A 25,969-nucleotide genomic window follows, 5' to 3' on the forward strand; every position below is an offset into this window, starting at 1 on the left:
AAAACGTTGAAAAAAAAAAAAAAAGAAAGTAAAGGATTGAGTTAAATCATTTTAGCTTACTTTTAATTCTAAAAACTTTCTACTTCTACTTAAGTATTATTGGAAGGGGGTAAGGAGGGCTTAGAGTAGAGGACATTTACAGGATTCTGAAGTTACTGATGAGGTTTTCCCTGTATAAGCTGAGAGGTAGTCACCTCAACTTTGCTGATGTTCAGAAGATTTCATGTTCCCAAATTACCTGCCTTTAAGCTCAAAAGAGATGTGACACTGGGTATTTACACCAGCAAGCATTTTCTAGTTGACATTTAAGGCAGGATTACTGAAAAATTACAGTGTGTTCAGCAGCAAGGCTAGTAGCAATTAGACACAAAATGGGGGAAATACTTCCTCTTTTTCTTTGTTTACAAATTGAGTCTTTCTTCCAGTTTAACCTTTCCTAACTTAATTTAGCCTTATGTTGGAAAAATTAGATTATGGTTAAGAAAGAAGTTCAGATTTCCTATTTACAATGGAATGAATTGGCTGAGCCAGGCTGTGAGAGCAAGTATTGAAGATAAATGTATGTAAAGCTATTTCTACTCTCACTGTTCAGAGGCTCCTTCTAAAATCCTTTTCTTTCCTCAGCACTTAAAATAAACCACAAGTGAGCTTTCTAATGACCTTGATGCAAAAAAGGATACATATCTGTCTATATATGATAGATGTATGTGTATATATATTAAGTCTTAGCTATTCTTTTAAAAACTGTCTAGTGCCTGCTTTGGATATAAAGAGAGAATTAATTCTGTATATTTGGTCATATGAGGAAAAAATTAGATTTTACCTATCAAGTTTAGCACAGATTTGTACATAAAATTTCAAAGCATCTCAATGTTTATTCCAATCCAAGCTTAAATCACAATTTACTAAGAGGCATGTTGCTCTAAGTATTTATGTTAATATTCTCTTCCAGCCTTCTGGTAGAATTGTCCCGAAGCTTGGCACTTGACTAATCTCTCCTTTTTGAAATTCTTCATAGGCTTCTGATACAATATAATCTTGTCTTTCCCTCCATCTGTCTGACACCTCTAGACCATTTCCTTCACTTTCAAATAATCAAAGCCCTACACTCCAGTCTCTCCTGGGTAGTCTTCTCTATGCCAACCTTAGCTAATTCACCCATTTTAGCCTAAGAAGAATTACATATTAATCACTCCAGCCCAATTAAACTTGACATCCTTTTCTTTAAAGGTTGTAAGAAAAGAGAATAAGAAAAAAAAATACAAAAAGGACTACATTTGCTGATAGTTACAATTGGTTTAAATTTAAAATAACAATATTATAACAATATAAGCAAAAAAATCAATTCAAGTGGTTAATATTATAATTCTAAGACAATAACCTTATTTTCTCCTAACCTCAACCTAGTTTCTTAGAAGAGTAAAACAGTTTACCTTTGTTTATTATCGTTTATAAAATCACTCAGCAGCCAAGCATGGAAGAAAAATATGTATTATGTTTCTCTTAATTTTATTAGATCAATAACAATGATACAAATTATTAATCAACCTTCAATGATTTATTCTTTATGCCATTGGCTATTAGGTACGAAATACTCTGAACTAGCTTGTTCAATAACTAGCTTTCCTCATTTTTTTTTTTTACTTTCTCTGTTGAATTTAGACTCTCATCATTACCTTCAACAATAGCAATAAACATTTTTTGATCAGGTTCTAACAGCAAGGCTGTGTGCTAGAAATTGAATATACAAAGATATAATATTGTCTTTCAGGAAGTTTATGACATAGCCGATTAAAAAAACTGAATATATGAAAATACCAATAAAATGCAAGGCAGCATAAAGTGGCGAGTGGGTGTTCTTAACACAGTATGCATTTGTGAAAGATGAAGAAATTTTCTGATACTAGGACAATCAAAGACAACATGACAAAGGTCATGGGACTGAATCTGGGCCTCACTGCAAAATGGGAAGAATCTGGTTAATAATGAAATAGCAGCAATTTATTGAAAAAGTGAAGAAAGAGTTTGGGCATTCTGGACAAAAGAAACACACTGAGAAAACAATAGATTAGAATAAAGTTGCTATGACACCAAAACCAATCCAATAGGCAAGCAGGGGACAATGTAGGCGCTCACTTCTCAGGAGCTGAGGATATTTATCACTTGATATGATATTCATATGGCCTCACTAGCTTCTAGAACAGCTCTGCTCTTAACATTTGAACAATTTATTGCCTAATTATTTCATCTGCCCTTTTGAAGAGGCTCTCTACAGGACACTTTCTGGGAGTGAGAGCACAAAAAGGGGGCCCTTGGAAAGGTATCCTCTCCCCATTGCATTAAAAGCAAAATAACCTTTTATCAAATGCTTTGTGACCATTTTGAATATTGAATTTGTATTTTAATCTTGGAGTTCAACAGGAATATAGCCAGTGGGAAGGACTTAATTACAAATGATGTCTTTCTCATGGTTATGCCCGCAATCCCAAGGGATGGTTTAATGAAGTTCTGAGCCCTCAGACAGGAAAGGTCAAATGGCTTTCCTCCCCTGGTCCCTCAAAGTGCACATAGCTACACCTTTATCCTCACAGATGTTCAACCAGGTATAATATTAGCCAGAGGCGAAAATTCCAGGAAATGTGAACTCACGGGGTTAAGAGTTCTTTGGAATTCAGTGGATAACAGAACAGCCTCTTTCAGAGTTTGAAGAGCAGATGAATTTAGATAATCACCATTTGAATACAAATGTATATTTCATTACTGATATAATATGCCAGGAGGAATGCCATTCTCCTTGCAAATGTATCACATATTAAAAATTCATGATATTTTAGGCTGATTTTTTTAAATGGTGAGGATGCTTCTGCAATGTTTATGCACATATTTAAGTTTGTATTATGTTAGCTGGATGAAATTGCCTTTTTCTGTAGGTCAAAAATGGTTGAATATTCCATTTTATCTGGTTCAACCTGACTATTTAAGCTGTCTTACAATTAGGGAAAGAATGCAAAGTTACATTTTATAACACCATCCTGACCTAATTTATTCTTAAAAAGTATTTTTGCACCATGCTAAACAAGATCTTTTCAAAATGTGCTGATTTGTGTGTGTGTGTGTGTGTGTCCATTAGCTCTAAATTTGTATTTGCTTTTCCTCGTACTGGCCTGGATTTTCAATTTTGATTTTTAGGTTTTGTATCGCGAGCACTAGCCAAGTAACTTAAGGTAGAACCTGACATACATTTTAAGCACATAGTCGTTTTAAAAATTAATACTGGAGAAAAGATTTGGCTTTTCTTAAAACGTTAAAAAGCTGGTTGCCCAGCCTTCCCCAAACAAAACCAAAAATACCTCAATATGCCATGAAAAGCATGTGTTTCCACATGAATTACTAATGTTAATAATTAGAAGATTCATACACAGAATGCAAGTATTTGGGTCTTCCATTTTCTTTCACAACTTATACTTTCACAAAATATTTGGTCATGAAATAGATTTGAATTTATTTAGTTAGTTCCTTAATTAGACTTTTTAACCAAAATTTATTAATATGACTTTGCCCTGATGCATAATTATAGTAACAGATCAAAGTAATGTCTACCTCTATAAAGCATTATTTAGGTGAATATTAATTAACTTAAACATAAAAATATTCTTAAGATTCTTAAAGCTGATTCCAGTGTAAATTTTAAATTATTACTAAAATATGTGAACTCAAAAATGAATGGAAATGTATATAATGTCAAATTAAGTCTGAATAAGACTTAAAACACACACTTTTGGCAGTTTAAGTATCTGTGATTAAAAATACTGGAGATCTTTTAACAAAGACTAGTAACTAGGTAACTTGGAAAGGGAGCTAGGAAATAAGGGTAGGATAACTCTTGTCTGGAACAGTAGAGGTAAGTAGCTGTCCTTATTTCTTGAAGCTTATCTCACTTGGTGGGGTTGTACCTGAGACTGAAACAAACAAAAATTCTAGAAGAACTCACTGCGATCCAATCAAATCGCAAAACAGATGGTCTTGTGTGCCTAACAGACAATTTCTGAAGAGAATAAATTCATGGAGCAGACCACAAAATAAAGGGAACAAGTGCCATGCATGGGCCAGCCCATCTGATGGACTCTCCAAGCAACTCCCAGAAATTAGGTTTTTAAGCTGAAAGAACAAGATTAGGGTCTAAGCTCTCTTTACACGGTTTCATAACCACACACTACCAGCCTCGCCATCGTTATGAAGCTTTGATATAAAAATTGTAAGATACTTGTTTTTAAGTCTAATTCCTTTATGTTCCTTAGAATACGGATCATCATGAACATTTACAGGAAATGGCACAAAAACTCTTCTCATGATTGAAAAGCAGAGAGGTATCTTATTTTTATTGGCAGTTAATGTGGGGGCCTACACTATAACAGCTGTCTCAATAGCCATTAAATAAAAAAATCGCAAAACCTTTAGCGGCCTGTTTTCTGTGGGGAGAAATAGAAAAATATGACTAAAACGGCGTCTTTCCGGGGTTTTGGAACGACTGTACAAGAAAGGTGTTAGATTGGCTGTTGGGAGATTCATTTTTAATTATTTCAGTTTGAATATAACTGTCTTCTTTTAGTGAGGATTTATGGGTGTTGGGTTTGTTTTTGGAACAAAATCTTTCCAAGAGGCACGTGTTAATTTACCAAGCACCTGAATGGCAAGGACGACGAGTCTGGGGCAAGAATCAGTGAAATACGTCAAGGGAAAGCTTGGGGATGGGGGGGGGGGGGGGGATTTTTTTTTTTTTTTTTTTAAGATCTCTTTCCCGCCTCTCTCCAAAGGGGAAGCCACCACAGCGGTTTAGGCTTAGACTTTATCTCTGAGACAATAGCGCCGCTCGCCGCCTCGGGCGCAGCTCAGACCTCTCGCCCTGCCCTGCCCTGCCCTGCCCTGCCCGCGCCCTCGTCCCCCCGCCTGGCCAGCTCATCTGCCCCGCGAGTCACCTGCCCCGCGGACGTCCCTGCCTCACTGCGCCTGTGTCCCACTGACGCCGCCACTCCACTAGCTCATCTGCCCGCAAGTCCCCCAGCCGCGCCAATCCCTCTGCTCATCAATCCTCGGCCCCGCCGGACCCTCTGCCCCACGGGTCTCCCCGCCCCATGAGCGCCCCAGCTGGGCTGCAGCGGTGGTCGTGAAGAGCCCGCAGTCAGTCCAGCCTGCACATTCCCCGGCCCTCGGGCCAGAGCCGGCATGAGGCCGCGAGCCCCTGGACGCCTCCCAGCGCCCAGCGCCCACGGTGCCCTGCACCCCCGGGCTCTCGGGCGGGCCAGCCCACGTCTCGCCTCCTCGCTGGCCCGGAGCCCCTCAGGTTTGTTTGCTTGTCCTCATCCCCGGGCCAACCCCGCTCCCTCCCGGCTGCTTCAACAGCCGTTTGCTTCCTGCGGTGTGTTTCTTTTTTTCCCCTCCTAGGCTCCATCAAAGGTGGCTCTGTTATTGAAATATGAAGCCATTTCCTCTCCAAAACCCTTGGTTACTCAAGGCGGGAATCAATGGACCTATATACTCTCCCAGGAGTTATAAATAAACGTCTGTTTGTTCAGGAGGCGTTTTCCCGCGTGTCCCAGCATCTTCCCCAGTGGTTATTTTAGGGGTGTGTGTGTGTGTTGCGCGCGCGCGCGCGCACCCTGTGCCCATCTGGTTCTAATCCTGGGTATGGATCCATAAGCCAACCCCACCCATCTCGTCTGCCCCTCGCATTCCTCACTCTATAAATAAATCCAGGTTCTTTGAGCTCTGTCATCCAAGGATACAATAGCAGTTGTTGTCAAACCCAGATTGATAACTGAGTCCAGTTAACAAGAAAATACACTTCTTGCAATTTGGGTGGACGGGTACCTCCAGTTTATGAAATTTTGTCTCCTGTTGTCATGATTGCCTCTCTACCTATTCACCCTAGATCTACTTTGGGGAGAGGGAGGTGGAAAAGCCAGGACCTTTTCTACCTTTGGATTTTTCTTTTAACCAAGGCAAACACACACACACACACACACACACACACACGCTAGCGCGCGCGAAAATGCACTGTCCTGGAGTTTCTGTCTCACACTGCTGCCCCATAGACCATCCTCCAGACCCCTTACCCCAGCCCCTCTGTACAGACCTAGGAGTGGTGAGAGTTCAGGAGGTGTGGTGTGGGTGGGGGCTGCGCCTGTAGCTGCTGCTTTCCCTGAACCCCTGAGCGGGATACTCAGGGATCTGAGCAGAGTGGAAAGTCATCTAAGAAGCTGCTGTTTCACAAGATCTGGGCACAGAGCTGCCCCTCCCTTCCTCCCTGAAGTTTGCATGAAGTGCACGTTAGGCTGTAATTAGGGGATCTGGGAGGAGAACTTTCCTGGTGACGCTTTGCTTTTCTTCTGCTCTTGGTGAGAAAGTGCCTCCTTCTTCCCAGGACCAGGACCTCTGCCATCCAGCGCCACAAAGACACATTCTGCGCTCAGGCACACACACACACACACACACACACACACACACACACACACACTTGCCCAGAGACAAACTTAAGGTGAGGAGAAAGAGCGCTAGCTTCACTTGATCTCCAGGCTCCAACCTCAGCAGGACTTGAGAGCATCTGAACTTCTGGATTTCAGGACAAGGTAAAACTTCCATAAATTTTTCACTCTTCCTCTCAAACCTTATGCCTTTAAGATTTCAGAGAGCAATACATATTATGATGTATATATACATTAAAACAATTTTTCTTATTTTCTTTAATTTTCTTTTGGGTTTAACATGACATCTCCACTTTTTTTTTTTTTTTTTGAAGAGTCATATTGTCAGACAAAATGCTGAAGTGCAATAAAAAAAGTTCAGTCTACTTTGGGGTAAGGATTAACTCTAGTATCCTGGGTTTTGCTAGTGCTACTATAAATCTGGTAGGCATGTGGTTTCCAACTCTTGGCTTTTCCATCTGTGTTTCAACAAGCATTTTTATAGCACCTGAAATTAAAAAAAAAAAAAAAAAGATAGTATAGATTGAAGGAAATGCTGAGGAATGGGAATGACCATTCCAGACTTATGAGTTTTATTTTAGGGAATATATAAGTTTGTGTGGAAAAGAAAGATACGGCAATCATGTAGGTAATACCTGTTAGATTGATAATCTTTGAGGTGTTACCAGTTTTGTTCCCAGCTTCTCCGATTAATTGTGAAATGAAGATTATAGAATTATGTGTGTCATACATAGAATAATGTTGCTAGATAATTTTAAGGCACTGCAAAATATTTTAAAGTCATAGTTATTAAGATTACTGTTAAAAGTTGGTTAAACGATTCATGTATTGAGACTGTTCACCACCCTAAGCAAATCTGAACACTTTGGGGCTTAAATGAAGTTGTTTTCTTCCATTGAATTTGACTGTTGTGTTCAAAATGAGATGGTTTATTACTTTGAAAATAAGTTATTTTATTTTCATTTATCACTGGAAAAATACACAAAGTGGCTAGTACATTTGGGAATTTTTAGGGTGGAAAGTGTTCCTGTACATGTTCCAGCGTGATGTCATAAAATCAAACATACTGGCTGGCTTCTTGGAAGCTAACGGTTCTTAAGAAATAAAGCCTGTGAATTAATTTCTAAGTGAAATGTAATATTTATTCATTACAAATGTAGTTTCTGGTAATCATTCTATTTGATTATTTCAGTGTACTAAATTTTGCAGTAATTTTATACATACTCCAGTGACTTCAATATTTTAATGGAATCATAAAATGGGAATATTGTTGTACCACAAATATATCATACAAGTTCTTTTTGGATAACTTTTAGTGTGATAGTTCTTGATTCTTGCATTAGTTTTTATCCTCATTTGCATTTATTTCTACTAATAAAAAAGTTTTCAATTCCATTCAGTAAAATACAATGTATGCCAGAGGTCTATTGAACATTTATTAGTCTTTAGTCATTTGGGGGCTATCTGTTCTTAATAATTTAATTGTTTAAGCTAAGAGCTGACGTTACATTTTTGGTAACCTCTTCACAAAATTGGAAACAGCTTAAAAATGGGAGAAAATAGATAAGTAGGAGTAATTTTCTTTAAGCTTAATTAAATGAGCAAGAGAAAACCAACAAACTTAAAAGATCACTGGCCCCCTGGGAGAACATGCCCAGAAGCCAGTATTCCAAACAGAAGTGTCCAGTGGGCCTGGGCTTTCCATGAGAAAAGAAGAAAGAGGAGCGCATCATGTTCTTATAAAGTGAGCCATTTATTTATTGTCAGCAGGCCCTGTCTTTCAGAGGAATGACGGACACTGTAATTTAGAAGTACTGAAGAGACTTTCACAGAGAAGAATCAATTCATTATATCCCTAGTAGTTTCACTTCCTCTTCCTTCCTTTGGGAGCAAGTAACACATCCAGGATAAATACATTTGGCGGAATATGCAGAAAGATACTTTATGTGTAGATGGTTTACGGAACAGTCCTGCCTTTTAACATCTTGGTTGTGGAATGCTGGTATTTTCTGAAGAGTTGAAGAAGTCTTTGAATCTTAAGGTAACACTGTACTTTGTTTCAGGAAAAATGAACGCGAATCATGTTCAGAAAATAACTCTCATTTCCAGAAAATGCTAGTGCCAGCTTTCTTTTCATCTCCTTTTGCGTGTTTCCCATGCATGTTTTATTTTCCAGATTACATTTTTAAGGTAATGGTATTCCACCAATTAAAATTCCAACAAAATGCAAAGCAAATTTGAAAATAACTTTTACATCAGAGTCTTCTGTTGCCTTTAGTTGATTTTCCAACATCCTGGATTCATTATTAGTAACCATGGTACTTGGTTTGTGCTATTTAAATGTACTTAGTTTGTTATTTAAAGGTAACAAAATATTGTTGGAGGAAAATGGGGAGGGATGGAACCCTGAATATGCTTAGGATTTTAATCAATAGTGTTTAAGGAGAATTAGAGGAAACAGCTGGTTAAGCAAATATTAGGTGTAGAGTGGCCGTGATAGCATAAATTAATAATGCAGCTCTTTATTTACACCATGAAAGGTAGACTCTGTGATGGTTGTGTGTGAAGTATGGTCCCTGTGTGCCACCTAGTGGATGAGTCAAAGAAGGTTTTTTTTCACGAGCCTCTCTCCCTAAAAAAAATCTGAGACTTCCATTGGGTTGACACTGAACACTAACTGTATGCCAGATGTTGGGGTAGGAGCTCAGAGTAGAAAATACAGTAAGTGACTTTCATATAATTTAAAAATCAAGGCACCACTTAACAGTTGATTAAATTCCCAGTGGTTGCATTTAAAATCAGCTTAATCTTTACTGGGTAATTTACCATCAACATTCTGCCTCCATGAGTATACAGTTTAATAACTGTAACTCACTTCCAACACAGGATGTGTTTTGTAGAAGGATGTCATGACCTACCTAGCTCAAGAAAGGACTGGAGAGTTGGAATCTTGAATCACTCTTTCTCAAATGAAAATATATTTCTGTCTGGAATCACTGTTTCTCACATGGAAATATATTTCTGTAAAGTTCAGTGTTACTGAGTTTAAATGGGTAAATAAATACTAGATTAAAAGACTAGCACACATATACTAACATATATTATTACATATTCTCTAGACATTTTTTCATTAAATGTAAAAGGATAGTAGTAAAATTTGTTGGGGGTCCTGGAGGAATATTTTACAGAATATTGCCCTCAAACACTAATAATTCATGTAGAACAACGTCTTGGATACCTGTTGCTCATATGCAGTTTTGAAGTAGGAACATTGTTTTCATTAAATTGACATAATAGAAAAAATCCTAAAAAAAGAACTATTGCCAGGAAAGCCAGTGTTTGAAAGGAGCATCAGGAAGGCATAGATTAATCCATCAGAATACTGCATTGAGAATTTGGAAAACCTTTTCTCCAGGAGATACATGAATTATTATTCCAATTGGCTTTTTGCAAGATCTATGACTTAATGGCAACAGTGTTCAGCACACTGACATTAATCAAGACAAGTTCTGAAATTCACATTAGAAGGTAAAATGCCTCAGTAAGAAAATAATGATTAATTTGTTACTTGCTGAGCTCTAGAGGTGTCATCCACATATCGAGTTAGGGCATGCTGGTGTGGAATGGAAGTTCCCTATTCAGGGGACTTCGGTTTTGTGTATGGCAGTGAGACCTACACGGTGAAAGAAGGACAGCCTCTCATTAAGTCCTTTTTCATTAATTCCACAAAATTATAGCCTGAGTTGATCAGAAGTGGTGGCTGAAAACACTATCAATCATGTAAAATAAGGCATATTATCTTAATTCTTATTTCCAATAAGCTGTTATCCACCAGAAACAAACCATTCTGTCAACAATTTCCTCTGACCATCCTCGTGATTTAGAATGAATCCCATACTTGTAGTTTAAGCACCTAAAAGTCAGAGGCCGTGAAAGAAGAAATTCAAACATGGATTACAAAATTGTCGTTAATGATTTCAGATGACTTAAGGATACTAGAGTTTATGAGAAAGACCCAGTCAAGCTCTCTGAAATGCTCTGTTGCTACTGCATTCTCAGCTGTATCATAAGTAGTAGGTCCACAGAATGGCCTCTCCTGGTGATGGAGATGAGAAGGCTCCTGGGATTGAAGGCTTCCTAGTCATGTTCAGATAAAGCCAGGATTTGTTTAAAATATCAAATGGTGCTGGACTATTTTGAGCTTCTATTCATTGTTTTATAGTCTAACGGGGGGTGGGGGTGGGGGTGGGAGAGTGACACCTGATATAGGAGTGGCAGGGGGTGCTAGAAGGCCAGGAGGCCATTTGCAAAACAAGGCAAGACAAAAACAAACAAAACAAACTCACAAAATAAAAGTGACAGAAAACTGACTACGGTTCAGGGGTTGGTTCTCAGTCTTGGAAGCCATAGAAATTTCCCTACAGGGAACACAAATCACTTGATTTGTTACTAAATTCCAATTACTATACTCCAGTTACATTTACTGTATTGAATAAAATCCAATTAAGTTAAATAAAATTCAAATTATTTTGATGGTGAATCTGGATTTTCCTAAACTTTTAAAGTTTCATGGATATCTTGGATCAGTCTCCACCTACACTGTCTGATTTTTTCTTATTTTGACTCTCTTATTTTGAATTGGGGATCACTTCATTTGATCATTCTTGCATTCATTTTGTTCATTCAATGAAAAGTTATCAAATACTTGCTATTTGCCTGGTACTATGCTAGCACTATGTGCTGGGACCCTTCCATGAAAATTCATTCTAAAAAAATCAGAAAGTCAAAATTAATGATAATGAATCTAAAATGCACAGGATCCTAAGGTATACTGAGAAACAGAAACAACTAAAAAATTCTAGCCTCGTAGTTTTTATATTAAGAGAATTTGGGGCATACATCTTCACAATCATTTTCCTTATTTGCTATCTAGCTGAGTGGATAAGAGCTTTGTTTTATTCAGTTGTGTGGGCACAGATGGGCCTGGGAGGGCAGCTCTGACACTCCAGAACTCCAGGAGGGCTAGGGTTCCAATAATCCGTCTGCTTGGATGGACAGGAAAAGCAAAAATTCATTTGCACACAGTTGCTGTCTGCCAGTTTGCGGCTAAATTCAGATGGAGCACAGGATGATGTAGTGCTTACCATTTGCACCAGGCACCATACTAGGGGTTGCACAGTAATTGGCTCAAGGAGTTCACAAGCTAGTGGAGAAGACAGATGGACGCACATCATGAATCACTAGTAAAATTTGCCACGTAGGTGAAGTTTGGCTTCATAGTCTCCTGGGTCTCTTTTCTTTGCCTTTATCCAAACTTTCCACCTCGCCTCTACCTCATAAAGTGAGACTCCTGCTCTCTACCCCCACTCCGGAAGATCTGATACTTCTCTGGTTTATTGATTTCTTGACTGACTGATTACACTTCAGTGTGAATGAGTTTCACTCATGCATTTACATTTCAAGCCTTTTATGTCCCTAAAGCAAATGTTTTGTTTTCTGTAAAAAGAATTTCAAACATTTGGGGGCCTTCCTATCCTTACACCAAAGGGTGTAATTAAGCTGATTTAGTCCTCCATGGTCTTCAATCTCTCAGTTACCCCATTCCGTGTGTGAGGCTAGAGGGACTCCCTCAAGGCCCATTTCTAGAAACTTGAAGGATGTTGGATTCTGTTAATGATTGGCTCCTTTCAGCTGAGCCGGATCAGCCTGTCCTTTCATCCTCTTCCCAGAGCTTTGCCCAGACCAAGTTTCCCCTCTCCTACCTGGAGGGGCTTCCAAAGCCCATCCCTTTACTTTGCCAAAACCTGCCCTCACGTCCTCTGCAGCACTTGGGTCGCTGCCCCTGGACAAAGAGGACACCTAGAGCTTCTTACGTTCTACTCTTTGAGCCCTTAGGTCGCCCTGAATGTCCAGGTATAGAGGGAAAGAGCAACAGGAATCCACATATTTGGTCCAAGGACTCCTCTAAGTGAAGGGGCTGAGGGAAGAAGATGAAATATGTGTAGGGCAAGCATAGGAATGAGCCCTCGTGTTGAAAAGATGGGTCAAAGTCAATATCTTTTAAATTATGCTCAGGTACCTAACTATGATTAGCTACAGAGAAATTTTGACATTGATGCTGATTCTAGATTCTGGAAAACTAACTACAGGAAAAAAATTGAACATTTGCTTTGGCTTTATATAAGAAGTACTAATCAGTCATTTGTGTAAATTCTTTCCCGTTTTATGTTTAATTAACATACAGTATAACAATAGTCATATTTTATTGGTTGTTTCAGATTTATGTTCTCATTGATTACATTCCTTGGATTATGCCACCATAGTTTGCTAGTCCTGTAAGATACTATCTGTTCTTATATAAAGATATGCTCACCACTTTTTAAATTGCCAGGTCAGATAACCCAGATTTAGAAAGTCCCGTTTCCTTCCCTTTCTTCCCGGCAGCCTAGAGGAAAAGGAACATTTATCTGCATTATTCACCTAGCTAGAAGATATAGATGCTCACATTCAGTAGGTGCCCTATAAATGCTTACTGTTGTTGTCAATGCACAGTACAGTGCAGAATATGGGGCTTTCTTCATCTCCTGGCCTTTTATCTCAAGTGCCTATGTTCCAGATGTCTGAACACTTCCCAACCTCAGGCCATTCCCTGACTCTTTGTTTCCTTTTTAGTCTTCTTCCCATCTTTCAGTGTTGTTAAGTGCATAAAATCTTCTCAGATTTAAATAATAATCGGTATAAAATGAATAATGTAAGTAGAAATAATTGATAATTTCAAAAAATCTCTAAATTTAAGAAAAGCAAGACTAAAGCCTGGAAATGAGTTTAGAGAGGCTTTGGAACAGTGTAGGCATGGTCTAAAAAGGATGCATTTATTGGATGAAAGAAAGAAGTCAAGGATAGTGTGACTTTTTCAAGGGCAGACGATAACATGAAGAGAAATACAATAGACTAAGATTGAGAATAAAGGAAGAATAAAGGTTTCTTGAAGAATATTGTGAATCTAATTTAGGACAGACTGACAGGACAGTGGAGAACCCATGTTAGTTGAATGTATATATTTTAAGCACAGGAGAGAACTCATGGCTGAAAATAGATTTGGAAGTCTTTAGTATTAAAATGGTAGTTGAAAATCATACAGAAGAGGGAAAGACATCATCCCAGGGAAGAACAAAGGGGAAAACAGCTGACCATGAACTGAAACCCAGGAAAAAATTGGTAAGAATGAGTTTTGCCATCGTGTGTGATTTTAACTCTTACTTTATCAATTATAAATGTCCACTGAGTTGGATAACATCAGTGTGTTATTAATCCTTATGTCTCAGAGTCTTAGTCAGTCCTCTGCGTATAGAAGGTGCCAGACATGTTTTAAATTAAATGAAATTAAAATGGTATTTCCGAGCCTTGATACTCTAATGACAGATTTTCATAATGATAACTCTGAACATGGGTAAGACCCCAAAATGTCTGAATTGTAGTTATTTATTCAATTTTGTCTGATACTGAGCTAGCTTTAAATATATGTTGTTGCATTTTGTTGTTTAAAGATCAGTAATCAATGTGTGGTGTAGATGGTAATTCACCAGAGTACTTGATTAACCTTAGCCCATGTTGTTTAGCTTAACATACAAATGAGTTCGCCACAGAATGCAGCCTAGTTCAGGTCCATTTATAATTCTTTTCCTAGTTCCTTGATCTTGAAGACCTCTAAATCTTAGATCAGATTTGGAGCCAGAATCCTGGATTTCTCTGGTTTTTCCAGCAATTTGTTCCCCCCCCCCCCCACCCCGGCCCAGTTCTTCTCCCTCCCATTGTCCTCCCCACTAGGACTGCCATATAAAAACCAAAGGATAACTGAATAATGTTTAGTAGAAGTATGTCTCAAAGATCTCATGGTACATACTTACGCTAATGAGATTATTTGTTGTTTATCTGAAGTTCAAATTTATCTGGGTGTCCTGTATTTTTCATTGACTAAATTGGATAACCCTACCCTACACTTGAAGTTCTTACTACTAGAATATGGCAAACAAGAGTTTCTCCATGAGACTTCTGAACACTTTCCTTCTAAAAGTCACCAAATGAAGTTACTGAATTTATTTTCACTAGTTAAATGTATTAAAAAGATCATCGAAATAAAATTGTCTAACTACAATATACCAATTGATGCAAATTTATAAATCATTTATAACTATGGTGTTTTGTATATATAGCCTATACACCAACAGTTATAAAAATGACATAATGTATATTAGTAATGTGTTTTGGTCTATGTAAAATGTTATAAAATAATGTACATGTTAAAAACAAACTTTTTAATTTTCACTTTTGCAAGTCAGCAATAATGATAAAACAAGCAATTATTTTTAAATGAAAAAGCATACATTCATACAAGCATGTACAATGGGTATAAACTCCCAAATACTCTAACTGCAGAAATAGCTGAAAGGGATCTTGTCTTAACTATGTCATTTTGTAGTTGTGCTGCCACCTTGTGATGTTTTGAGGTATGATTCAACTTAACTCAGTCCATTTACCATTTGGTCAATATTAAAATTATTCCTCAGGTGATTAATGTTTTTCATTTTACCAAAAAATGTCATTTATTTTTATACCTCAAAAGGCCTCTCAAATTTTTAATGCAAATATTTTCTAGAAGTTTATTGTCTGCAAATTAGTATATCATTCTTAAGATAATAAATTAGAAGTCATTTAGTACTGTTTTATGTTTTATGATAGAATTTTGGTTGTATGTGCATGTAAAGTTTACTTGACCTTTCACCCTGAATTTCCCTTAAACTAGTTGAACTCAACATGTCCATACTTGAACTCATTATCTTCCTTCTACCAAGCCTGGTCCATTCCAATTCTACATAGATACCAAGGCCATATAATTTATTAGCCAATCGGGAACACTTTGAAGGTGAAATTAGTAAGGTGACTTATTAATTATTCCAGCAAAGTAATATAAATCAAGATTGCCTCAAGCAAACTGGTTTTCTTATACATAAGTCAAAAATTGTCATCATCCCAGTCATCCTAACAAGAATGTCTGGACTTTTGGACGACCGGTCCATCAAACTGACCTGAAACTTCCATCCCAGACTTCCTGTCTTTCTTCTACCTGTTTGCTCCCTCACCCTTTGCTTTCTCTTCTGTTGTCCATCAGCTTGCCAACATTGTCACTGTCTTTGACCTATTGTCTACCGAGGGACCCACCAGCCAGAAATGCTTTTTCAGGAAAATCTAACAGCCTACCTCTTCTATACTTGCTCCAAATTGCTGGGGACTGCTAGGAAAACCTCCTAACACCTTGCATAATGGGTCATCATATCTGGACCACAGATCATCACATCTGACCTCAGATGGATCTTTAATGCTATGTGGCAGTTCTATCAGATTTCTTAAAGGTTTTCTGTTTCTTGAACACCCTGTAGCAGATATCTAAGCCTCCCTAATTCATACTAAAAATAGAAGCCATCTGGAAAGAATTTTGTCACTGTTCTGCCACCAAAACTTGTTTTTGACTACCAGCACCTCCATAGATTCTCTTTTCCTTTCTATTAGGGAAAGAAGAAAAAAAAAAGCTATGCTTTACCTCTAAGAGTCTAAGGCAGACATTGCACCCTGAGCTCAAGATCCCATATCCTCTTCTCAGAAACAGTCCCGATTAATTAAGGTTTTTCTCTCTTGTATCTTCAACCTCTCCACTCTGGTTATTTCTTCCTATTTATTGGCATTTAACCATGGTCATAACTTTTTGTCTTAAAAATATATAACTCTCCATAATCTCACATACATTCTATCTACCAATCTCTCTTCTTCCCATCAGAGCCAAGCTTCATGAATTAATTACATGTGGTCACTCTCTACCCTTTCACCGCATCCACTTTTCAACTCACAACAATGTGCTTTTTCCCTCAACTACTCCAGTGGAACGCTCCTCATCAGAGTCACTAATGATTTCTTTTGATACATTTTCTTTCTCTGAAATTTGAACTGCTCCCAGTTTTATCTAGTGTAGTAAATTATACTGTTTTCTCTCCATTCTATTTCCAAAAACAGAGTCACCATGTTGATTCTATCCCATAAATATCTCCTTTTCTATCTCAATTAGCATAAACCCTACCTTCCATGACCATCCCCTCTTGTCTAAATTCCTGCAAACCTTACCCATTGGTGTCTGCCTCTTCAGTCTTGTTACTTTCTAATGCACTCTCCCACACAGAAGCTAGTGTTTCTCAAGTGTGAATCTGAAAAAAGTTGCCCGTTTAACCCCTTCAACACCTTTCTATTACTGTGAACATTAAGTTCAAATTATTTAATATCATTTGCAAGGTTCTCAGGGACCAGTGCTAGCTTACCTTTCTAGCTTCACCTCTTCTCATCTACAGTTACGCAGCATACCAGATGGCAGGCCCAAAGGACCAAAACAAACAAGCAAAGGGGCACCTGGGTGGCTCAGTGGGTTGAACATAGGACTTTGGCTCAGGTTGTGATCTCGTGGTCTGTGGGTTCGACCCCACTTTGGGGTCTGTGCTGACAGCTCAGAGCCTGGAGCCTGCTAGAGATTCTGTGTGTGTGTGTGTGTGTGTGTCTCTCTCTGCTCCTGCTCCACTCACACTGTTGCTGTCTCCTTCTCTCTCTCTCTCTCTCTCTCTCTCCCTCTCTCTCTCTCAAAAATAAAAACATTAAAAAAAGAAACAATCAAAAAAATCCAGGTAATAAAACAGAAAATAGAAACAGATCAATAAGAGATCTAAATATTAAAATTATCAGATACAGATTTTATGTGAGTAATATGTTTAAGAAATTAGACTCTGAGAGAATTTTGCCAAAGAACTGGAAACTACAACAACAAAAAAAGAGCATTCAAATGGAAATTCTAAAACTGGGAAAACAATTAATAATTAAATACTAATAACTAAAATTAAAAACTCAATCCAGGAGTTTCTGAAAAGTTGAGACACATTGAAGAGATAATTAGTAAATGGAAAATAGTTCTGAAAAGCAACAATGACAATAAGAAGCAGACTGAAACCTAAGAGAAGAAGGGGAAAAAGTACTGGGGCTTGGGAAGCTAGGTGTGTGGGGAAAGGAGAGTAAAACATCTCTGGGCATTGTGGACATTGCCATCCATCCCAGAAGGAGAAACAGCAAGTGGGGCAGAAACAATGTTTTAGAAATAAATGCTTGTGAGGCGCCTGGGTGGCTCAGTCTATTAAGCTCAGGTCATGATCTCTCAGTTGGTGGGTTTGAGCCCCACATTGGGCTCTGTGCTGACAGCTCAGAGTCTGGAGTCTGCTTCGGATTCTGTGTCTCCCTCTTTCTCTGCCCCTCCCTCCCTCACACTCTGTCTCTCTCGCTCTCTTAAAAATAAAAAAGTAAACATTTGAAAAAATAGCTTGTGACTGTCCATGTCACAAATTCAAGAAATACTACAAAGCCACAACAGAATAAATACAAAAAACAAAACAAAACAAAAACAAAAAACCAACAACCCGCACCCAGGCACAGGACATAAAAAACTGCTGACAACAACAAAGACTGTTAATATGTTCTGGCAATAAAAGGCTTCAGGTAGACTAACAAATAGCAAAATTAGCCAGCTGGAAATTTTGCCTTTTTTTTTTTTTTCCACATTAGAAAATGCCCAAAGTCAGCAGGTTGGCTTGACTGGGTGGCTCTTATCTGCTGAGCCTACTTTCTCTGAGAGAGCGAAGTCTTTGAGCCCAGAGGGCTTGAAGGGTATCAGAGAGATATCAGTTCCCTGAAGGAGCTAAACTGAGATACTGAGACTTAGTGGTGACTCAGTTCCTGCAGTCTGTTTTCAGATGTCGTCCAGTCGTATTGCTGTTTAGGAAAAATTATGGACACGTTTGGGAGGTTCATATCCATCTGTAATATGATCTAATGTTATTTATGTATTTATTTTGGTTATCTGGGATACTTTGTTGTCAAAAAAGTAGAAAGTGCAAACATCAGATGCTCAGAAAAACATTCTAAAGAGAACAATTAAAAGATGGAACTCAATAAATAGAGTATGGCTAAAAATAAACTGCCACATGAATTTTACAGCTATTTGACCCGAAATTGGGACCCGATGGATCTTGTGAGCAGATCAGACTAGGTCTATGATTTAAAACATTATTTACTTTTTTTTTTTCCTTCTGAGGGAAGAAGCTTCCTAACTTTGTAACTTTATCACTCTCCAATGTTATTTTACATTACAAAGAGGAAATCAATAGAATGATCGTAAAGTTTATGATTTATATAGGATAGTTTACAATATTGTAACTATTTAAGGCACCAAGAGGCAGATCTTGGTAGCTAAAGTAAATGCAAACTTATCACAAAGATGATGACAATGACAGTCTCCAGACTTCATTCTCCAGATCTTTCTTGCCAAACATTCATGCAGTTCTTTCACCCTTTGCTCCTTCACTTCTCTCAGGCAGGAATCGCTTACCCTTGATCCCTCCCTCCTGAACTATGGCTCCCAATAGGATCATTAACAGAACACTTCCTCCAGGCAACCTTACATTGTACCGCCTGCCCGCTGAAATTAGTCACTTTTGTCTCAGTTCCTTCTTAGTATTTTATTTGCATCACCATTACTCTACGTAGCACAGTTTTCTATGTATTTATGCTGTAATTAATTATTGACATGTCTGTCACTCATTTATAGCCTCCTTGTTAATGGACTGTTTTATCCACCTGATATTCTTAAGACTTTTGACCTGAAAGGTTAGATCAGATTCAAACCTGAAAGGTTTGAATCAGAGTTCAAAGAACCTGATCTGTTCCAGTGTTCCACCCACCACAGGAATCCCTTGTGTGATAGAATTTGTTGATCTACTTCAACACCTGCAGCCTCAGAAAGCACTATGTATTTTGCAGGGCAATTCGTTTCACTTTGAGAGGACTTACCAAAAAGTTCTTGCTGACATTGTGCGAAATCAACTTTCCTCACCGTCATCCATTTGTTCTAGTTTTGTCCTGTGAAGCTACCTTGAATAAGTTTATTATCTTCCTAGTTCGTATTTGGGCAATTTATTTCTAAATGCAAAACAGTACGTTTTGTTCTATAAAAGTTTATTATTTGGGGCACATCATTCCAAACTCTGCAGATCCTTTTATTTCTTCTAGCTTCTAAGCCACATTGCAATCACTCTTAGTATTAGCTTTATAGCCCACGTACAGGCTTTGAGCCTTGGAAGTCTATGACTGAAAGGAAAAACCCAATTTGTATTACCATGACTTGAAAGCAAACCTCCTGATTGATAGTGCTCACAGAATTATAGAAATGAGTAAGATAATGTCCTTGTCACTGGAAAGGTCTCCTTTTATTAAACAAATAGCTGGTGCACCAGAAAAATGGAAAATAAATGTCAATGCAGAGTTGAAAACCTTTATTTTCAAAATGGAAGGCATTGATCTTCTGTACTCCTTTATTGTGACTATCTCATTATGTATTATTACTATTTCAAATTAATCTTCAGATGGCAGAATGAGAAGAACAGTGCATCATCATTTAAACATCTGCATCCCATAAAAGGTTAGGTTATGTCAAAAATTGAAACCTAGCTTGGTCTCATAGTGAAATCATTCATGGTAATGCATTAATTGCCCAAACATAAAACAAAATAGTTCGAAGAGTTTGAGGTCTAAACAGTGAAGGAAAATACCAATTTACTATAATTGATATAGAGCAGGGCCACCTGGGTAGCTCAGTTGATTAAGCATCCAACTCCTGACTTTGGCTCGGGTGACGACCTCACGGTTCCTTAGTTCAAGCCGAGTCCCGGTTAAGGGCTCTGCACTGACAGCATAGAACTTGCTTGGGATTCTTTTCCCTCTCTCTCTGCTCCTCCCACACTCAAACTCACACTCTCTCTCAAATTAAAAAAAAAAAAATCAGTATAGAGCAAAACGTGATCTTAATGTGTGTTACTATGCATTCTGTGAAAAAAAATGCACTGCCTCCCCTCATCCCTCTTTGTCTGCACCAGCATGAAAATGTCCATGCTAAGGATCAGAAGTAAACAATCTATGACTCCTGGATAATAATTATTCCATGGCTTTGCTATAGGCCAGTAGCTGCCACCTCAGAAGGGGAGAAAGCCATTCAGATATGACATACCTACAATACCTAGAATGCCAGGGTGCCCTCTTTTTAAAAATCCTGGTTTCTATGCAGCATAGTAGTAGATAAGTGTAATTTTAAATAAAGCATGTGTTTTAACCAACCAACAGAAGGGATTCCAGTTGTTCCATTCTCCTAATGTTAAAGTAGAAGTATAGAAATTATGCTCCTGTTATTATCAACATTTTAAATCGGTTGTTAATTAAGCCTATTATCCTAAATTATGGAACAGGACTGGTTTACTATGAAATTTATCAGGAATCAGTTCTTTCTTTGTTTATGTATTTCATTTATGTATCAGAATGTTCTCATGAATTACAAATCCAAATTTTTGGTGCATGGGTGAGCACTACAGGAAATTCAAGTTTGAATGGACTATATAAAAACATTTCCCCTCATCTGTGCCCTGCTGTACAATTGAAAATTATCTAAGCGTACACAAAATGTCTTGCAGTGTATTGACTGCCTGTGAAGTTGAGATTTTGATATAATTGCATTCGTGCTCTGTGTAATGCTTAGGATCCTTCGATTAAAGAAGATTGTTCCAGAGCAGAGCAACTTTCTATATAGCCCATGGGATTTCTCTTGAAGTAAAACAAAGGCATTCTGGGCCTTGATAATTTACAATTTGAACTATTTTGCTCCTTAAGGACAACCAAAGGAGTGTTATTCAGCATGAGTAGGCTCTATGTAAGTTACCCTGATAGTAATCATATGAAGTCACCAAAAATATTTTGGACACACCTGATGAAAAAAATAATAATCTCCTTTAAGATTCTCCACTCTTGGAGGATTATTAACTGGTTAAATAGCAAATTGAAAAGTGGTGAATGGAGATAAAAACAAACTGTATCTTTATTTATAAAGCCAGATCTTTATGTTTAGATGCTGGAAAGCACGCTTGTTGGCTGAGATACAAAGTGTAATAGGGATTGGAAGCTTACTTCAAGGGACAGTATGGAAGGAGAGAGAGGACAGAAAGAATAAGTTCTACCAAAAAACCCAAATCCCAAAAAGCAAACAAACAAAAATGTTCCTTCAGTAGTTTATTGAAGGTAAGCTCATCACACTGGATATTTTACATTTGTTTGATTACTTCAAGGTTCTCTCTACACAGCCCATAGCTGAAGTAACCAAACAGATATAAAATATTCAGTGTGATGTACCTTATCATCATTATGCACCGAAAACAAAAAGAGCAGTATCCCTAATATGCAAAAAGTTCTTAAAAATCAATAGCATAGTTTCAACAGGAGTGCCAAGACAATTCAATGGAGAAACTATACTCTTTTCAACAAATGATGCTGGAAAAAGTAAACAGCCACATACAGAAGAATCAGTCTGGACCTCTACCTCATACTATACACAATATTCATTGAACATAGATCAAAGGCCTAAACATAAGAGCTAAAACTATAAAATTCTTAGAAGAAAACAGAGGAGTATATATTCATGACCGCGAATTAGGCAGTGGTCTCTTAGAGATGACATTAAAAGCACAAGCAACCAAAGAACAAATGGATAAACTGGGCTTCATCAAAATTAAAAAGCTTTGTGCTCCAAATGTCAATATCAAGAAAATGAAAGAACAATACACAGATTGGGAGAAATATTTGCAAATCATACATCTATTAAGTGTCTCATATCTAGAATATATAAAGAACACTTACAACTCAATGATAAAAAAACAACTCAATTTAAAAATGGGCAAAGAATTTGAATAGACATTTCTCCCAAGAAGATATACAAATGAGCAACAGACACATGAAAAGTTGCTCAACATCATTAGTCACTGGGGAAACACAAAAACCAAAATGAGGGCTGCCCGGGTGGCTCAGCCGGTTAAGTATCCAACTCTTGATTTTGCCTCAGGTCTTGATATTACGGTTTGTGAGATCGAACCCCACATTGGGCTCTGCACTGATGTGGAACCTGCCTGGGATTCTCTCTCCCTCTCTCTCTGCTTCTCTCTCTCTCTCTCTCTCTCTCTCTCTCTCTCTCTCTTAAAGTAAATAAATAAGCAGAAAAAAAAATGAGATGCCACTTCACACCCACTAGGATGGCTATAATTAAAAAGACAGACAATAATTTGTTTAATTAAAACCTATCCTGGTAAGGACGTAGAGAAATTGGAACCCTCATGCATTGTTTGTAGGAATGTAAAATAGTGAAGTGCAATCCCATTACTAGTCCACACAAAAACTTGTACATGGATGTTCATAGCAGCATTGTTCATCAGAGGCAAAAAGTGAAAATGTAAGCCTAATAGCCATCAACTTCTAAATGGATAAGCAAAATGTGATATATTCATGCAAAGAATTATTAAAAAGAATGAAGTACTTATATATGCTACAGATTGAAAACATGATGCCAAATGAAGGAAGCCAGTCATAAAAAAAAACAAAACACATAGTGTATCATTCCATTTATATGAAATGTCCAGAATATGATAAATTGAAACAGACAGAAAGTGGATTTGTGGTTGTCAGAGAATGGAGAGTGACTATCACAGGTATAAGGTTTCTTTTAGGAGTAATGAAGTGTTCCAGAATTAGATAATGGTAATGGTTGCACAACTTTGTGAATATGTATCTTTAATTTACTAATCTCACTTTGTAGAATTGAGCCTAAGAAAATAAATTTAGATTGCTAAAAATTTACCTATAGCTATGCGATGACAATGTTTTATTAGAAAAACAATAAAAACATACTTAAATACACAAAATGCATGATTGTTTAAAATATTTTTGGCATGTATATTTTATACACACATAAACATCCATATCCATGTAAAAGAAGATTTGATGAAATGGAAAGATGCCGGTCATATATTCAATTTTTAAAAATCACTTTTAAAGACACTGTATAATTTGGTTTTATTTCAGTGAAAATAAAAATAGCACTTGTTATTGGCTAAAATGTTCAGATATGTATGCAATAAATATCTTGCTATTATAAAAATAAGGCTGCAATAAACATAGTGGTACATATATCATTTTGAATTTGTATTTTTGTTTTCTTTGGGTAAATACCCACTGGTGGAATTACTGGATCGTACGGTGGTTCTATTTTTAGTTTTTCAAGGAGACTCCATATTGTTTCCCACAGTGGATGCATCAATTTACATTCCCACCAAAAGTGCACAAGAGTTCCCTTTTCTCTACATCTTCACCAAAACTTATTTCTGGTCTTTTTGATACTAGCCATTCTGAGTATTTTGAAGTGATAGCTTATTGTTGTTTTGGTTTGCATTTCCTTGATGATTAGTGATGTTGAACATCTGTATGTCCTCTTTGGAAAAATGTCTATTCAGATCATCTGCCTATGTTTAATAAGATTATTTGTTGTTTTATGGTGTTGCATTGTAGAAGTTCTTTATATATTTTGGATACTAACCCTTATCAGAGATATCATTTGCAAACATCTTCTCCCATTCAGTAGGTTACCTTTCATTTTGTTGATAGTTCCTTTTGCTGTGCAAAAGCTTTTATTTTTGATTAGTCCCAATAGTTTATTTTTGCTAGTGTTTTCCTTGACTGAGGAGACATATCCATAAATATGTTACCAGGGGGAATGTCCAAGAGATTATTGTCTATATTTTCTTTTAGGAGATTTAGGTTTTCGGGTCTCAGATTTAGGTCTTTAATTCATTTTGAGTTTATATTTGTGTATGCTATAAGAAAGTGATCCAGTTTCTTTCTCTTCTTTCTTTTTTGCATGTAGCTGTCCAGTTTTCCAAACACCCTTTATTAAAAAAGACTGTCGTCTCCCCATTATATATTCTTGCTTCATTTGCATAGCTTAATTAACCACAGAAGTTTGGGTTTATTTCTTGTATCTCTATCCTGTTCCACTGATCCGTGTATCCACCTGTCTTTTTTCAATTGATTTCTAACATAATTCTACTATGGTCAGAGAGTATATTGTGCATGACTTGGATCCTTCTACATTTATAAGAATTATTTTATGGCCCAGAATGTATGTAGAATCCTTGTAGATGCCTGGTATACACATGAAAGGAATGTATATTCTACTGTTATTGAATAGAATGTTGTATAAATATAAATGAGATCAGGCTGATTTATAGTGTCCAAGTCTTCTTTGTGTTTACTGTTTTTTTGACTAGTTATTCTATAAATTACTGATAAAGAGATATTCTCTCCTTACATTGTATCAGGTTAAAACCTTCATGTATTTTGAAACTCTGTTATTAGGGGCATACATTTTTTTTTTAAGATTGTAATGTCTTACTAATGATTTTATCAACTTATCATTATGAAATTATCCTCTTCTCCTTGCTGATATTTTTTGGTTCTGAAATCTACTTTCTGATTTTAATATAGTCTCCCCATCTTTTTTTTTATTAGTATTAGCATGTTAAATACTTCTCCATCCTCTTACTTTTAATATATTTTTGTCTTTTTCATTTAAAGTGACTATCTTTTAAGAAATATACAGTTAAGTCTTTCTTTTCAACTAAATCTGACAATCTTTGAATTTTAATTGTTTTATTTGGATCACTTACATTTAACATAAATATTGATATTGTTGGTTTTGAATCTATCATCTTGGTAATTTTCTACTCGCTTCTTCTATTCTTCATTACCTGCCCCCCTCCTTTTTCTTTTTTGGATTAATTTAACATTAAAAATTTTTCAGGGCATCTGGCTGGCTCAGTCAGTAGAGCATGACTCTTCATCTCAGAGTTGTGAATTCCAACCCCACATTGGGTGTATAGATTGCTTAAGTTCTTTCTTTGAGCCACTCTCTCCTCCCCACACCCCTCCCCTCTCTTCCCCTATCCTCACACCTCTCCTCTCGTCTCCTCTCTTCTTCTCTTTTCTCTCCTCTCCAACATTCTGCCCTGTGATCTCTGACTTCATTGGATTTCCAGAACTCTGGACTCTATCCCCTCAACTCAAGTTTTCCAGTGGCATCGATGTAGACTCCATCATCCTGCACTGTAGCATGGAAACTTTCTTTTGGCAATAACCTCGGACAATCACACACAAAGCACATTTTGAGTGCTGTTTTTTTCTATATTTTGTCCATTTTCCTTTTAGTTATTTTAGACAAGAGGTTATAGATCCTGCCCCTCTTACTCCATCTTTATCAGAAGCAGAAGTTCTACATGGTTTTATTTTCATCTTTTGCTTTTCTTTATTTTTGTAGTTTTTCTAAAGTAATACACATATGCATAAATAGAAACTTATGATAATAAAAATATATGACTTATTTTAATAAAGTAGACAGGACAGTACTAAAGGATTTACTTGGTTATTAATCATACTAACATGCTTGAATATCTAACAAATAGTTACATAAATGGTTTTCAAATTAT

General features: G+C 37.1%; 1 protein-coding gene across 2 annotated transcripts in view; it reads left to right on the top strand.

Annotated features, from left to right (window-relative positions):
• Positions 1 to 6,227: 6,227 nt before the first annotated feature.
• Positions 6,228 to 25,969, top strand: part of HAPLN1 (hyaluronan and proteoglycan link protein 1) — a 72,347-nt gene continuing 52,605 nt past the window's right edge. The window contains exon 1 of one of the 2 annotated variants that reach the window (XM_058727854.1): positions 6,228 to 6,626. The gene's annotated coding sequence lies outside the window, so the exon portion shown is untranslated. The remainder of the gene's footprint in view (positions 6,627 to 25,969) is intronic. The other variant, XM_058727830.1, reaches the window with a different exon arrangement.

The sequence above is a fragment of the Neofelis nebulosa genome, chromosome 1 (genome assembly GCF_028018385.1).
Source record: "Neofelis nebulosa isolate mNeoNeb1 chromosome 1, mNeoNeb1.pri, whole genome shotgun sequence".
Classification (NCBI taxonomy): domain Eukaryota; kingdom Metazoa; phylum Chordata; class Mammalia; order Carnivora; family Felidae; genus Neofelis; species Neofelis nebulosa.